The sequence below is a fragment of the Morus notabilis genome, unplaced genomic scaffold, assembly GCF_000414095.1.
Source record: "Morus notabilis unplaced genomic scaffold, ASM41409v2 Scaffold165, whole genome shotgun sequence".
NCBI lineage: Eukaryota > Viridiplantae > Streptophyta > Magnoliopsida > Rosales > Moraceae > Morus > Morus notabilis.
The window spans coordinates 825,482-842,217 of NW_010363979.1; positions in this window are offsets into that span (position 1 = coordinate 825,482).

Genomic DNA, 16,736 nt, shown 5'->3' on the forward strand with positions numbered 1-16,736 from the left:
GTTCAGTGTTCAGTGAACGTTTAGTTCATTGATTCAGAACTATTTTTAATTTACGTGTATTTTTTTAAATGAAAATACCATAATGAGTCACAAACTTTAATTCGAATCATGACACAAAATTTTGTTTCAAACGCACACTTAGTGTAAAATCATTTAGAAAATGAAAACGATTTGAAATCGTTTTTCATTTTTTATTTCTATTTCTTTAGACAGAAGCTGTTTTTTGGGGCAGGTAGGTGAAGATTATATAACTAAACGAAGTTTCAATTTTTTCTTAAACTGAAAATAATCTATTAATAAAACTACTAAATATATTTTTAAAAACGATTTCTATATGAGATTAAAAACGTTTTCATTTTCAGTTTTATAAAAAAAAAAATTATTTTGGAATTAATTTTAAACACACGTATGAGCAGTAAAAGTAGAACAAGCAGACATGACAAGCAAGAGTAGCCTGCAACAAAAAGCAAAAAAGTAATAATATGCTACTAAAATTTTATAGACTTGCTCAGGAAAAAAAGTAACGCACGTATGAGCAGTAAGAGTAGAAAAAGCAGACATGACAAGCAAGAGCAGCCTGCACAAAAAAGTAATAATAGGCTTGCTCAGTCCGCGAAGTCGGAGTTTATAGACTTGCTCAGGAAAAAAATTACCAAACCAATCTCGAGATCAGAGACTGCCGTGTATCACATTTCGTCTGCGTAGTCAGAAAGAGAGAGAGAGAGACCGCCGAGGACCTGCCAGGAACAATCTGATAATCTTGTTTGAAACGATGTGATCATTTTCGAGAAACGATTTGACATTCTTGTTTGAAAGAGTGCGAGGGAGTTAAATGGATGAAATGAAAGGAGTGTAAGTGGATGAAATATAAGGAGTGTAAGTGGATGAAATGAAGGGAGTGTAAGTTGATGAAATATAGGGAGTGTAAGTGGATGAAATGAAGGGAGTGTAAGTGGATGAAATGTAGGGAATCTTGTTTGAAAGAGTGCGAGGGAGTGTAAGTGGATGAAATGAAGGGAGTGTAAGTGGATGAAATGAGGGGAGTGTAAGTGGCCTGGACTCCGGAGAGAGATCATCATTGAAAGAATAGAAATGAAGATCTTCCGTTGAGGTGGCGATGGATGAGATGGTTGGGGTGGTGGTGGTGGTGGGGGTGGTGGTCTTGTGTGTCGTGGGGAGGGTGGTGGTCCTATGTTTCCAAAATGCTATCAGCCATATGGAAATGAAAATAAAAACAAGTGCAAAAAGAGCAAGCAAAAATTGAAACTGGGAATCCATTTTAGAAATTGAAACTGGTTTCTGAAAGACTGAGAAATGCTTAGTCTTGAAGAAGCTCTCTCACCGCCAATTCTAACTTGATTATTGCGTATATGAGGTATATACAAAACGCGCACAAAAGAATAAAAACAGCAAATGATAGTGCAAATGGAGAGAAGATCAAATAGGAGTTTCATATACGTGTGTCTAACCAATCCTTCATTTTAGGTATTTCCGATAAAGGTCAAATCTTATGGAGAAGAAGATTCATTTTTTTCTTGACCCCCTATCTTTTATTTTTATTCATACTAACTAACAGGGGGTCAAATCCCACGTTGTTGGCGAGAAAACCTCGTCTCTCAGAACCCTGTCTCTGACATTATTCCCATCTTTCGGGAACAATTCCGGTTACAACTCCTTAAGTACAAGACGGCACTGATCGGTCTGTAAATCAGAAAAGATGAGGTCCGGATATTGTTTAATGAAGGATCAGGGAGAGAAACTCATATTTTCCGTATGATCGCTAAAAGAACTAAAGGATGAGAAGTGGTGAACCTCTATTGGCCTTTAGTTCTTTAGCTGCTATACTTGACCGACGTCGGCTCCATATGGTAAGATTAACGTATGAATTGGTTACAAAACGCTGGACTTTTATTTGGTAGGCTCTTTATTCCATTCCTTCGGAATGGCGGGCCTCAAACGCTTTTTTCTTTTTAGAAGGTCGGCCACCCTGTTCATCGAGTGCAAAACTTGACAGTTATACTTGACCGACGTCGGCTCCATACAGGATAACAGATGTATAGTAATTCTTTCAAAATTTCATGCTTAGCACATGCTTTTTCAAACAATCACTATACATCCAGGAGGTGAGATAGAAGGGAGAGGCAGCCCTCGTACCTAACGTATACTATAACAAGGAGCTATAAAAGAGTAGTCAAATGTAACTAGTAACAATAGGATTGTCTATCCTGTAAAGTACATATTAATTGTATGAGCATTTTAATTAAATATAAGCTTGAGTTGTTTTCTTTTAAATAGTACCTATCATTGTTAGACTAGAATGTTATTTGTATTTCATGTATAGCATGGCTAAGGGAAGGGGAAGGTTAATCCCTTCCCCTTCTCTCGCTCCTCAGAAGCCTACAGGAACGGAGTTGATGCTCCCACATCCATAGCATGAGTAGTTAAAGCAAGTGAATGATTTGAAATTCGAGTTATTTCACGGAATAACACTCGTATATATTGAGCTCGTAATGGTACCTCGCAATTCAAAAGTCTCTCTACGGCTGAAGAATGAGCGTGTTCTTGGGCCATCGTAGAAACATAGATAGGGTCGACGACAAAACGAACAACGAAACTTTACGACAGCTTTTTCATACACGTTCACTTGCATCACATACACAAGTGCTCTCTGAACCGTGCAATAAGGTCACCCATAACACGGCTCTCCCACTTGAGTTACCTTAGCCCCAGGCCATGCTATTCAACGATATTGGAAAAATGGCAGCGTAACGTAACAACTAGTATGGAAAGCTGGTCGCGAGGGAAGGAAAGCGTTTCAATAGGAGCCCTACTTCCCTCTTTGCGACCTCATCACTTCAATTCAAGCGCAAACCAATTTCTTTCTTAGTCACCAGGCTTCGCGCACCTTTGGTACTTCAATAGGGCGAGTTGTTTGATAGTGACTTCTTTCGTTTGGTAGGGTGACGAAAGGCAACTTCCATCTAGGAAACAGCCGGAAACTCGAGAGTTTCTCCTTCCTCTAACAAGTAAGCAAGTAAACTACCTTTGGAAGCGTTCGCCCGTAACCAAAGCATATCGTTCCCGCGGTACTTTCCTTGGGAGAGCAAGAAACAAAAGAAAATGATTCTTTTTTTCCCTTTTCAATAAAGAAGCCCCGCTCCATAAAAGAGGGCGATGAAACCGGATAAAAAGCAAATGACAGTGAGAAAGATGAGAAAATGTGAAAACAAAACAACGTGACAAGACATGCCTTCTGGAAATAGTGCCTCCTGGAAATAGTCCACACTCTGCGCCGAGCAAGAAATGAAATAATATTTTGTTCACGTTTTTCCAGACAAAAAAATGAGATTGAGGGAGAAAATGTGTTTGGAGGAAAAAAGGTAAGAAAACTGAAAATAATCATTTTTCAGTTCAGTGGACGTTTAGTTCATTGATTCAGAACTATTCTTAATTTACGTGTATTTTTTTAAATGAAAATACCATAATGAGTCACAAACTTTAATTCGAATCATGACACAAAATTTTGTTTCAAACGCACACTTAGTGTAAAATCATTTAGAAAATGAAAATGATTTGAAATCATTTTTCATTTTTTATTTCTATTTCTTTAGACAGAAGCTGTTTTTTGGGGCAGGTAGGTGAAGATTATATAACTAAACGAAGATTCAATTTTTTCTTAAACTGAAAATAATATATTAATAAAACTACTAAATATATTTTTAAAAACGATTTCTATATGAGATTAAAAACGTTTTCATTTTCAGTTTTATAAAAAAACAAAATTATTTTGGAATTAATTTTAAACGCACGTATGAGCAGTAAAAGTAGAACAAGCAGACATGACAAGCAAGAGTAGCCTGCAACAAAAAGCGAAAAAGTAATAATATGCTACTAAAATTTTATAGACTTGCTCAGGAAAAAAAGTAACGCACGTATGAGCAGTAAGAGTAGAAAAAGCAGACATGACAAGCAAGAGCAGCCTGCACAAAAAAGTAATAATAGGCTTGCTTAGTCCGCGAAGTCGGAGTTTATAAACTTGCCCAGGAAAAAAATTACCAAACCAATCTCGAGATCAGAAACCGCCGTGTATCACATTTCGTCCGCGTAGTCAGAAAGAGAGAGAGAGACCGCCGAGGACCTACCAGAAACAATCTGATAATCTTGTTTGAAACGATGTGATCATTTTCGAGAAACGATTTGACAATCTTGTTTGAAAGAGTGCGAGGGAGTTAAATGGATGAAATGAAGGGAGTGTAAGTGGATGAAATATAAGGAGTGTAAGTGGATGAAATGACGGGAGTGTAAGTGGATGAAATGTAGGGAATCTTGTTTGAAAGAGTGCGAGGGAGTGTAAGTGGATGAAATGTAGAGAGTGTAAGTGGATGAAATGAAGGGAGTGTAGGTGGCCTGGACTCCGGAGAGAGATCATCATCGAAAGATTATAAGTCAAGATCTTCCGTTAAGGTGGCGATGGAGGAGGTGGTTGGGGTGGTGGTGGTGGTGGTCTTGTGTGTCGTGGGGAGGGTGGTGGTCCTATGTTTCCAAAATGCTATCAGTCATATGAAAATGAAAATAAAAATAAGTGCAAAAAGAGCAAGCAAAACTTGAAACTGGGAATCCATTTCAGAAATTGAAACTAGTTTCTGAAAGACTGAGAAATGTTTAGTCTTGAAGAAGCTCTCTCACCGCCAATTCTAACTTGATTATTGCATATATGAGGTATATACAAAACGCGCAGAAAAGAATAAAAACAACAAATGATACTGCAAATGGAGAGAAGATCAAATAAAAGAGGGCAATGAAACCGGATAAAAAGCAAATGATAGTGAGAAAGATGAGAAAATGTGGAAACAAAATAACGTGACAAGACATGCCTCCTGGAAATAGTCGACACTCTGTGCCGAGCAAGAAATGAAATAATATTTTGTTCACGTTTTTCCAGACAAAAAAATGAGATTGAGGGAGAAAATGTGTTTGGAGGAAAAAAGGTAAGAAAATCGAAAATAATCATTTTTCAGTTCAGTGGACGTTTAGTTCATTGATTTAGAACTATTCTTAATTTACATGTATTTTTTTAAATGTAAATACCATAATGAGTCACAAACTATAATTCGAATCATGACACAAATATTTGTTTCAAACGCACACTTAGTGTAAATTCATTTAGAAAATGAAAACGATTTGAAATCGTTTTTCATTTTTTATTTCTATTTCTTTAGACAGAAGCTGTTTTTTGGGGCAGGTAGGTGAAGATTATATAACTAAATAAAGTTTCAATTTTTTCTTAAACTGAAAATAATCTATTAATCAAACTACTAAATATATTTTTAAAAACGATTTCTATATGAGATTAAAAACGTTTTCATTTTCAGTTTTATAAAAAAACAAAATTATTTTGGAATTAATTTTAATTGCACGTATGAGCAGTAAGAGTAGAACAAGCAGATATGACAAGCAAGAGTAGCCTGCAAAAAAAAAAAGCAAAAAAATAATAATATGCTACTAAAATTTTATAGACTTGCTAAGGAAAAAAATTAACGCACGTATGAGCAGTAAGAGTAGAAAAAGCAGGCATGACAAGCAAGAGCAGCCTGCATAAAAAAAAGTAATAATTGGCTTGCTCAGTCCGCGAAGTCGGAATTTATAGACTTGCCCAGGAAAAAAATTACCAAACCAATCTCGAGATCACAGTCCGCCGTGTATCACATTTCGTCCGCGTAGTCAGAGAGAGAGAGAGACCGCCGAGGACCTGCTAGAAACAATATGATAATTTTGTTTGAAACGATGTGACAATCTTATTTGAAAGAGAGTGATGGAGTGTAAATGGATGAAAGGAATGGAGTGTAAATGGTTGAAATGAAGGGAGTGTAAATGGATGAAATGAAGGGAGTGTAAATGGATGAAATGAAGCGAGTGAGAGTTCGAAGGAAATTAGAAGGGAGGAAAAAAACGACAGCAGAAAGAATAATGAAAGTAAAAAACGACAACATTAAAAAAAAAAAAGATTCGCCGATTCGGTTTTTAACCGAACCTCTAAACCCAAAACTGAAACCGAAACCAAACCACCTTTGAAAGAGTTCGGTCGGTTAACCGAACCGATTATCTTTGGTTCCACGTGGCGCTGTCTTTTTCAGTTTTTGAGTAATTAGTTCTTCGGTCAGTGGCGGTCGATTTCGGTTTTACTATTTTTTTGTACAATCCTATAACGGCCGATTGAGATCATGGACGACCACTATGCGCACGTGCAACTCACAACTAAGAAGAGGCACATATGGGCTCTAGGTGCGACAGTTGATTGTGTCAGGTGGACCCGCCACATTCTTGCGTCAACCAATGAGCGCGTGACATGTGGCCTGGTTGTCGGCGACTTTCTTTTCCATGTGAGATCCGCTGCAGTATTTCGCGTGAAATCATTTTTTCCGGCCAATGAGACTTCAACACGTGTCCACTTAATTGGTGAACTAACCACGCGCTGCCACATGGATTCCATTGAAGATGCCTTCCAATAAGAAACGGATGCGTGGCGATTTCAAAAAAGGTAGCACACTGCATCTTTTCTTATCAGCAAAAAAAGTAAAAAATAAAAAATAATAAAAAAAATAAAAAAAATATAACTTAATAAATAAGCAACGAAACGATTCGTCGGCTATACCCCAAAAATTCATTGTTCTTTAGAAGGATGCAATAGTTGTTTTTCAAAACGCGAATCTTTATACGTCAAAACAAAACAAAAAATTATAAAAACTGTAAAAGTTATTTTTAAAAAATTAAAAAAGAAAAATGAGTCCGGGCGGTGCCCTACCCCAACTCAGCCTCAGGTGGCGCCAAACACGCCAAAGTATAGACGGCAAAACTCTCACATCAACCCATCATTTGGTACAAGACTAAACCTTATAAGAGCTTGTGTTATTGACTGCCATAAAAATACAAAAGAGCTGAAGTGGGAAAACGACAATCGAGTTTTATTCCTTCCAAAAATCTTTTCATATCTTTCATTATTTGAATATCAGAGAGGACAACAAGGTACACAGTGGCAAAAAGCAAGAAGACCGGGATACTTCCAATAGTTTTACTGTTCGAATCTTCCAACATGTCTCATGAAATTCAGTACCTTAAATGCTCCGACGCTCTTTTTTCCAGTCCAACATTGAATTCATCAGCAGCTGCGTTATATTTTTATACCAGCTCAACCAAGACTTCATGGGTTTCTTTTACTCTTTTATAAAAGCCATTACGTTTTCACTCTATACACACACACACAAACACACACATGTATATATGTGTTTGTGTTTGTGTATGTATGTTTGTAAATGTATATGTCGATATATAAACTCATATTTGTGGGTATTTTTGTGCGTGTCAAAGCCAACATGTATGGAGGAGTGATAAGGTTATTCAACTCCTTAGTTAAGATGGAATTAAGAAAGAATAAAATAAAATAAAATAAAAAAACAAACAGCATGCACAGAATTGATATAAATAAAGAATTTAAGCGTCAAAATATATACCAGATCATAAATAGTGCCAAGTTAGATCATGAATAGCTAGGGCAAGAAACAACAGGGTTGGACACCATGTAGCTATAGTAAAGATTCAGCCATAGAATCTGAACTGACATACACAGGAATAGATGAAAGAAAAGAGAAAAATATTTCATATTAATGTGTTTGGAGAGCAGCCTTCAGCTGGCTTAAGTATTTTCTTTCCCCATTAGTCGATGTTATTTACTAAATTACTTATATTGAATAACCTAACTAATTTATGAGTTGCAAACTCTAAATTACTAAAACTATATTACTTTTATTTCCCAAAAGATTAAACAACTATATTACTTTTATGAAGGGTACTTCTAATTAGCACCATTAGTTCCTGAACTATAAACATTAATATTGTGAAAATTCGGTCCCGAAAATTTTAATTGTTAGCAGTTTTAGTTCCTAATAGTAAAAATAATTAAAGATTTTTGAACTTTAACAAATTAAGATAATCATTTCACTATCGCCTAACAACTAAAAATTTGACATAACACTTGCATAAGTGCAAAATATTCTAGTTTTCAATGAGCTTGAAGATATCATTTTCCACATAATTAATATAACTCTTTGTGTAAAATTTCAAGTTATCACGAGATGTACACGTAATAAAGTCTGTTTAAGTCTTAAAAATCCTTTGTCAATTTTAGTGTTAGGACCAAAACTGCAAAATAGAAAGTTTAGAAAGTAATTTGTAGGCCTTGTTCAGTTATCTAATTTGAGTTTTTAATTCATTTTAATATGTGATTTTTTGTGAGAGTTTTTTACTGTAGTAAACTGGAATTAAAAACTAAAATAAAAAAACTGAACGAGGTTTAAAATTCTACGGACTAAAGTGAGACTAACAATGCTAATCACCTTCTTATAAATATATTGATATGTTATAAAAGGATAATTCACTTACCAAATCACTTAATATATATATATATACACACATATATAGAGAGAGAGAGAGATGGAGAGAGAGAGATGATCAATACCTGTGCGACAGTCATCATCGTCTTATAATAGAGAAGATATGAAGAATTGGAAACGAGGAAACGACGTTTGAGGGGAATGAAGCCTGGTCCGACATCACTTAGGGCTATATATGCATATTGATTGTATGCATCTATATATATAAATATATATCTATGTATATATCACGAAACATTACGAATTCAAAGACATAAAAGTACGCATGATTATGAAACAGACTTAATAATGAGTACCCTAGATGACATCGTGCCAAGCAACATTCCCATCAAATCCTTAACCTCACTGATTATGCGCGCGCGGCCATAATATTTGATCATATCTAGTCTTGAGCATCTACATATATAGACTATCCAGTTTCTCCTTTTGTAATTTGTACCCCAGAAACCTAAAACCAAACTTCCCTTAAAAATTAATGATAACAGTAACAATAAAAAGACACCCACATAACATAAGTAATTCAGAGAGTAGTGCATGAGAGCGCTTAATCTAGCGAGCAATATTCCCATAATTTGAAGGATGAAAGACTTGGTATGGCTTTGAATTTTGATAAAGGTGAAAGACAAACAAAGACAGACAGGCAGACAAAAAAGACAGACTGGCAGAGGGAATTATGTGGTACTTAGAACAATCACCTTCTTAATTTATTCAGAATATATATATATATATACAAGCTTGGAACTCTGAAAATTGGCCTATGCCGAACATATATATATGGACACGAATCCTGAGTGATCTGCAAGTTCGCTATTTGGGTACGTAGATACACAATTTAATCGAATACTAATTGAAAATCTTTATTCGTATTTTTTTATTTTATTTTTAATATTATTTGCTGTGTAGCTCTATGGCATAACTCTATCTCTGTATAGTATGCTTCCGTCATAGCTCTGATCAAAGAACGTACAAACTCCATTTGAGAGATAAGATTCTTCACTATAAATTATATTATAATCTGCACAAAATATCATCCATAATATTAATTTCCCTTTTCGTTTTTATCAAATTTCTAAATCAACCTCTTTAGTTCGCTGATTCGAGTTGAGATAAGACTTTATGTGAAAGCTTTTTTTAGTAGCAAAAAAGTTAAATATGACTGTTTCTGAGAGCTTTTTACTGTAGCGAAACTCGAATTAGTGAAATGAACGGATCTGTAAATTTGATACACAATTTGGGATTCTTTTATGCTGCCGGGAAAATATTCTCGGCACCGTGCCAGGAGATACTATAATTTGTAAAATTTTACGTTAAAATTTGCATACTCGACCGACAAAGTTGTAAAAGTTTCGATAATTTGTGAAATTTAAATTTTACGATAATTTACGTTAGAACTTACAAACTAGAACAATTCATCATATAATTTGATACACAATTTGGGATTCTTTTATGCTGCCGGGAAAATATTCTCGGCACCGTGCCAGGAGATACTATAATTTGTAAAATTTTACGTTAAAATTTGCATACTCGACCGACAAAGTTGTAAAAGTTTTGATAATTTGTGAAATTTAAATTTTACGATAATTTACGTTAGAACTTACAAACTAGAACAATTCATCATATAATTTAAAATTTCACAAATTATCATTCGAGTTTGTGACTTTATCGTTTGAGTTTGTAAGTTTTAACGTAAAATTTTACAAATTATCGTATCTCGTGCCGAGAAAAAGTGTCTCGACAACATAAAGAGACCCCACAATTTGATATTGTTGTATCCAACCTAATTTAGCGCCCGTTTGGCATACGAGTTCAAATCAAAATTCTTGATTATGACTTTTAAAATTTAAATTTTTTGTTAGAGAAAAATATTGTAGCAGAACTAAAACCACTATACTGTAGCATAACCCATATACCAAATATAAACTTAATGATTGAAAAGATTTTACAACCCGCGCATCATTTCTTTTGTTCAAGCACATTTTAAGTGAAGTTTATTAATTAATTAGTAACGTAATTATAAGTTAAAAGAGTGGCCTCGTTCACTTCGCGGATTCGAGTTTTTAATTCGAGTTGAGATGTGATATTTTCTGAGAGCTTTTTACTATAGTAGAAAAAGTTAGATGTGACATTTTCTGAGAGTTTTTTACTGTAAAAACATAAAATTAAAAATTCGAATCGGTAAAATGAACAAGGCCTCAATACTTTTAATAGGAGTGATTTGTAAGTGAAACTGTTCACTAGAGCTAAGCACGTGATCCATACGTTAAAACTTGCATACTCGATCGACAAAGTTGTAAAAGTTTCGATAATTTGTGAAATTTAAATTTTACGATAATTTACGTTAAAACTTACAAACTAGAATAATTCATCATATAATTTAAAATTTCACAAATTATCATTTAAGTTTGTGACTTTATCGTTTGAGTTTGTAAGTTTTAACGTAAAATTTTATAAATTATCGTATCTCGTTCCGAGAAAAAGTGTCCCGACAACATAAAAATACCCCACAATTTCATATTGTTGTATCCGGCCTAATTTAGAGCCCGTTTGGCATACGAGTTCAAATCAAAATTCTTGATTATGACTTTTAAAATTTAAATTTTTTGTTAGAGAAAAATATTGTAGCAGAACTAAAACCACTACACTGTAGCATAACCCATATACCAAATATACACTTAATGATTGAAAAGATTTTACAACCCGCGCGCATCATTTCTTTTGTTCAAGCACATGTTAAGCGAAGTTTATTAATTAATTAGTAACGTAATTATAAGTTAAAAGAGTAGGCCTCGTTCACTTCGCGGATTCGAGTTTTTAATTCGAGCTGAGATGTGACATTTTCTGAGAGCTTTTCACTATAGCAAAAAAAGTTAGATGTGACATTTTCTGAGAGCTTTTTACTGTAAAAACATAAAATTAAAAATTTGAATCGGTAAAATGAACAAGGCCTCAATACTTTTAATAGGAGTGATTTGTAAGTGAAACTGTTCACTAGAGCTAAGCACGTGATCCATTTCATTTCCCTGCAATGCCATAATACTATAACATCACCTTCTTCTTGTCTTTTCCCTTTCCCCAAGCATCATTTCATACTCATATTACTCTTACTTCTACTTTGGAAAATTTTGAACTTAGGCACTACTTGTAGCAATTTGGTTCCTCAACTCGTGAAACTTAACATCCATATCTCTCTGGACGTTTGAAAGTGACTAAACAAATTCTTCCCATCATTTGACAGATGAAAATGCTCAAAGCGCGGGCCACACGAAGTTACTTTTGAGGATAGAATTGTACAATGAATGTTTTGCGTTATTATTTTGAAATATTAGCACCAAACATCATAACGTCACATTTATTCCTCATTATGCTAAAACATTGGTGTTTTTAGTGACCAAACTTTCAGCGACACTATCTTGTGTTATATTGAAAACAATGTTAGTTGCTGAAACGTTTTTGTCCCTCTCAATATAAAAGGATTGTTCTTTTGTATTTTTGAGTTATGGTGACTTGAGTGATGATCTTAAATTGAGTTTGAGTTTTAACTTGAGTTGAAGTTGTAACTTGAGTTTGTGTTTGGATGTGCACATTTGAGTTATGATTTAAATTGAGAATCTATTTGAATTTTTGTTTGGGTAGGTCAAAACTTAAATTTGTATTTAGATAGCATTTTAATAAAAACTCAATGGTGATGAAAAATTTTAATATGGTATATAAGTGAGGTTTTATTCGTCTTTTCGTTGTGAATGCATAAAAAAATCATCTCAATCAGAATTAAAACGAAAAAATTATGACATTTTTAATAATAGAAAAAATACTGTTTATTAACTTGAGTTTGAGTTTATAAACTCTAATTGAAGAAAAAACTTGAACTCGAGTTTAACTCCAAACTCGAATTCAAACTCAAATTTTATAAAAGAACATAAACTTAAATAAAATTATAATTCAAATTTAAATTTTTTCTTTGAGTTTTGTTATAAAAGAACAACTACAAAATGTCCACTGTGTAGTCAAAGAAATTTTTGCGATGACGTTATCGATCGTTGTTGAATCCCTAGAAAAATAATATTTTCAGTGAAGATTAATTCCTTATTACTTCTACTATAATATTGCTTACACGAAAGTAATTTGGCGGCCGAAAAACATTTTGTTTTGCTTTTGAGGCTGAATTGATAGGGTCATAATGTAGCTGATTGTCCTGCAAATTGGGTAGCTCCTAGAGATATTAATGACTAATGGTACGATAATCCTGATTTTTGCTCTCAAAATGTAGATCGTGATTTGTTATGCCTTCTCAAATATATAGATTCTATATTAGTCACTGAATCTTTAGTAAATACGTACTGTTTTTTCATCTTAGCTGTTCCATCGACTTTTATGCTATGTTTAGTAGGGGATAGAGAAATATGCTCCAACAAAGTAAAATTAACAAAATGACATTTTTCATTTTTTATAAAGAACAACTACCTAATCATTTTTTGTAAAAAGTGGTCATTTTATAAATAAAAATTTTTAAAAAGTTATTTTATTAATAAAATTTTTCTATTGAATTATTTTTACAAAGACCTCGGTAAGATAGATAAAAAAGAAAAAAAAAAGAAGTAAAATATTTAAGTGAATAAAGTAAAATAATTTTTTTTCATATTATTTGGTAGTAGAGAAAAAAAATGAAAAGAAAATATTAAATTTAAAGCATTTTATAATAATACCTTAATATAAATAAAAATATGATGAATAGTGGAGGTTAAAATTGTTATTTTACATCTCATTTTTTTATCAAATTTTTTTCCTCCTCTTTTCTTCTCAAAATTGGAATGATTAAAAATTAGTAGGCCTCATGAATTTTTATTTTCTTTACTTCCTCATTTTCTCTCTACCAAACAACTTAAAATTTTAATTTTCTCTATAAAATCATTCCTTTATTTTTTTTCTTCTCTCTTTTCCACCTTACCAAACATACTGTTAGTTAGACGGCTTTTAACGAGGCACATTTATAATTTGTTAGCGAGGTAGAAATTTTGGCTTACTTCTATTTGATCAACCTCCAGTCTTAGGCTCTTTAGCTTTATTTCTGGATTTTTCTTTGTTTTGGGAACTCATGCTGCCATTTTGATGTTTTCTTTTTTTTATTATTATTATTTTTATTTTTCCTATATATTAACGAGTAAAAATTTTCTTTCGCTGTGATAGTTCTCACATGTTTACCAACCTAGTTGAGACGTGTCTTTAAAGAACAACGCAACTTGTTGCCTTTATTGCAAAAAAAACAAAAAATAAAAAAAAAATCTTTAGGTGGGACGTTTAATTGGAAGATTCAAACTATGATTTGAATCATGATTCATAGGTCGTTACAGTATTTTCTCTTATAAAAAATACACGTAAATTAAAAATAATTTTAATCACATAATTCTAATCTATGAACTAAACGCGGTCTATTATTCTTAAATAAACTTTTGGAAGTCCTTTACTGTTGGAAACCCAGTATTAGTAGTTTTTAGTCATTCAAGAAATATCGATAACTTTTCCTATCAAATTTGATTAAGTTAATAGGATTGAGTTAATTCAGTTATAACAACGACAGACATATGGGTCTACGGTCCAATGGAAACTTAATTAGTAAATAAGCAATTGATCATAGAATGAACTGGCCGGCCTTAGTGCAGAAGAAATTGTCAGATCTTGATATTTTGAAAAAGAAAAGTAACCAAAAAGCCTGATAAGAAAAACTCTTCTCACCACCTTGGATCTTATAGGGGAAAAGGTTTCAAATTGAGAAAATTTTAGGGTCTATTTAGTTTGTTGATTCGAGTTTTTAATTTGAGTTAAGATGTGATTTTATGTAAGTTTTTTATTATAGTAAAAAAATTAAATGTGTGTTTTTGAGAACTTTTTACTGTAATAAAATTTAAATTCTAAACTTAAATCGGTAAAATGAACGAAACTTTAAGTTATTTTTATTTTTTTCTTTTGGTCGTTTGCGATGCATCCACGTGTACAAACTCAATATATTTGGGTTTAGAAAGTTGTTTAAGGCCCGTTTAATTCGCTGATTCGAATTCGAGTTGAGATGTGATTTTATGTGAGAGCTTTTTATTGTAGTAAAAAAATTAGATGTGATTATTTATAAAAGTTTTTTACTGTAACAAAATTTGAATTATAAACTCGAATCGATAAAATGAACAGGCCTAAAAGTCGAGAGAATGTGCCTTTAGTGTCATAGAAATGCTAACATGTCGAATCAAACACTCCTAAAAGATTTCGGGCACATTTTGTTGGTCAATCACTCATTCATTCAGTACACAAAGATGAGCATTTTTTAGTTAAATCAATGAGAATGGGAAAGTACACAATCACTTGTGCCTTTTTTATTATACAAATGCTCAAAACACCTGTGTTTATAAAATCAAACCAACAATAACAAGGCAATTATACTCATCTTTTCTTAAGAAGTAGGGTGACCTTCAGGGTCCCATCTTCCTGCAAAGTGTTTCCGCCGTCAAATTACTTCTATGCAGCTGCATTACAATAGAAGTAAAGAAACAACATGTTTGTATACAATTTCTTTTAAAGGGTTACCGACATTATTAATATATATATCATTCCTTTCTAGAATGAAACGAGGTTATTCGCATCGTTGATATGGAAGGATATTTAATGAGTATATTTTATATAATGAAATTATGTATGATTGTGACAAAAGACAATATGAATTTTTGATAATTTTCTTTAAGTATAAAAATTTTAATTGAGCCTACCGATGATCATATGTAGAATGATCTTAATCCTGAGTTATTAGCATACTCTTATTTATGGATTCGTGTCTTTTGACTCACTCGGAAAAGATCTCGACACGCTTAGATTTTATCCTTGTATCTTGGAGACATGAAGAAATAGGTAGCTGAGAATGCTAATATTACGAGATGGAATCCATTCCTTTTTTAGAAAGAAGCAGATAAATAATTCTCTCGATGATTGATTCGGTACTTAGATTAGTAGGAGCTCCAATTTATGAATGTGTTTTATGAATCACTATCCATTAGAAAATCAATGGTACTCAAAGATAAAGATGTAATTAGAGAGGTTAACGGATATCACCTAGCTCTAATTATGAACTATTTATGGAGGATCGATCTATATGAAGTGACTATATCAAATGGACGTTTCACAAATGTAATTAATTATCTATAATATCAATAGTGTAATTCTAAGTTTATAGTGGAATAACTTTTGTAATTAATAGAATTAATTAATTAATTAAAAAATTATTTAATTATTAATTTTATTGGAGCTTGATATTACGGGTTCATTAGTCACTACGTCGTCATGTTAATTCTACAAGACACTAAAGGTAAAAAAGTAAATTTAGAATTATGAAATTATAGAATTCTAAATTATATCACTCAAAAATAATTAATTAAGAATTAATTAAACATTAAATAATGTAATTATTATTTAATTTAATTTTGGAAAACAAAGGGTACACGCCCAGTCACTGGGTGTAGGGGACGTGTGGCACAGGGAGGAATCCCATTGGGATTCGCTTGCTTGTTCTCTAAGTTATCTAGTTTACTTGTTTACAAGTTGTCTAATTAAAATTTAAATTTACGGAAAGTTTAATTTTTATTAGAATTTGAATTTTGAAACAAAATTAGAAAATAGATAAAAGAGAAATCTTCTCCTTTTTTAACTGCTATTGGCGCCACACACATAGTTTTGGAAACTTTGGTGGCTGAATTTCACAAGGAAAAGGAAAGAGAAAATATTCTAAAATTTAAACGGAAAACTATCTCTAAATTTCAGAAAACTTCATCTTATGTGATAAGATAAACTTTCCATAGAGGTTAGGAGACACTCTAAAAATAAGGGATTACAAAAAATTAGAAAACACAAATTTCTCATTCTCTTATGTGATAGGCGTGTAACATATCAGTAATGAGCGTGTAACATTTTGTCAACAGCGTGCAGCATGCTAGTGACCGACGTGTAATTTTTTCACTCCCTTCTTAGTGGCTTGGCTATTGTTGGCATGTAATACACAGTTGGTTAGTATGTAACCTTCCTGCAGTGGCGTGTAACATTTTTTAGAAAAAAGAGAAGAAAAGTTCTTTTATTTCAAGTTCCACATTTACATGTGTTGATGTTTGTGGAAGACTTGTGAGACGAGTGATAGTCTTTATTGTGTTTTCAGGTGTGCCCAAACACACAATCTCGTTAGAATACAAGAATTGACAAGGAAGCCTTGTGGTAGTTTGAGGAACGGGAGCACTTGAATTGTTCGTGATCAAAGACTCAAGT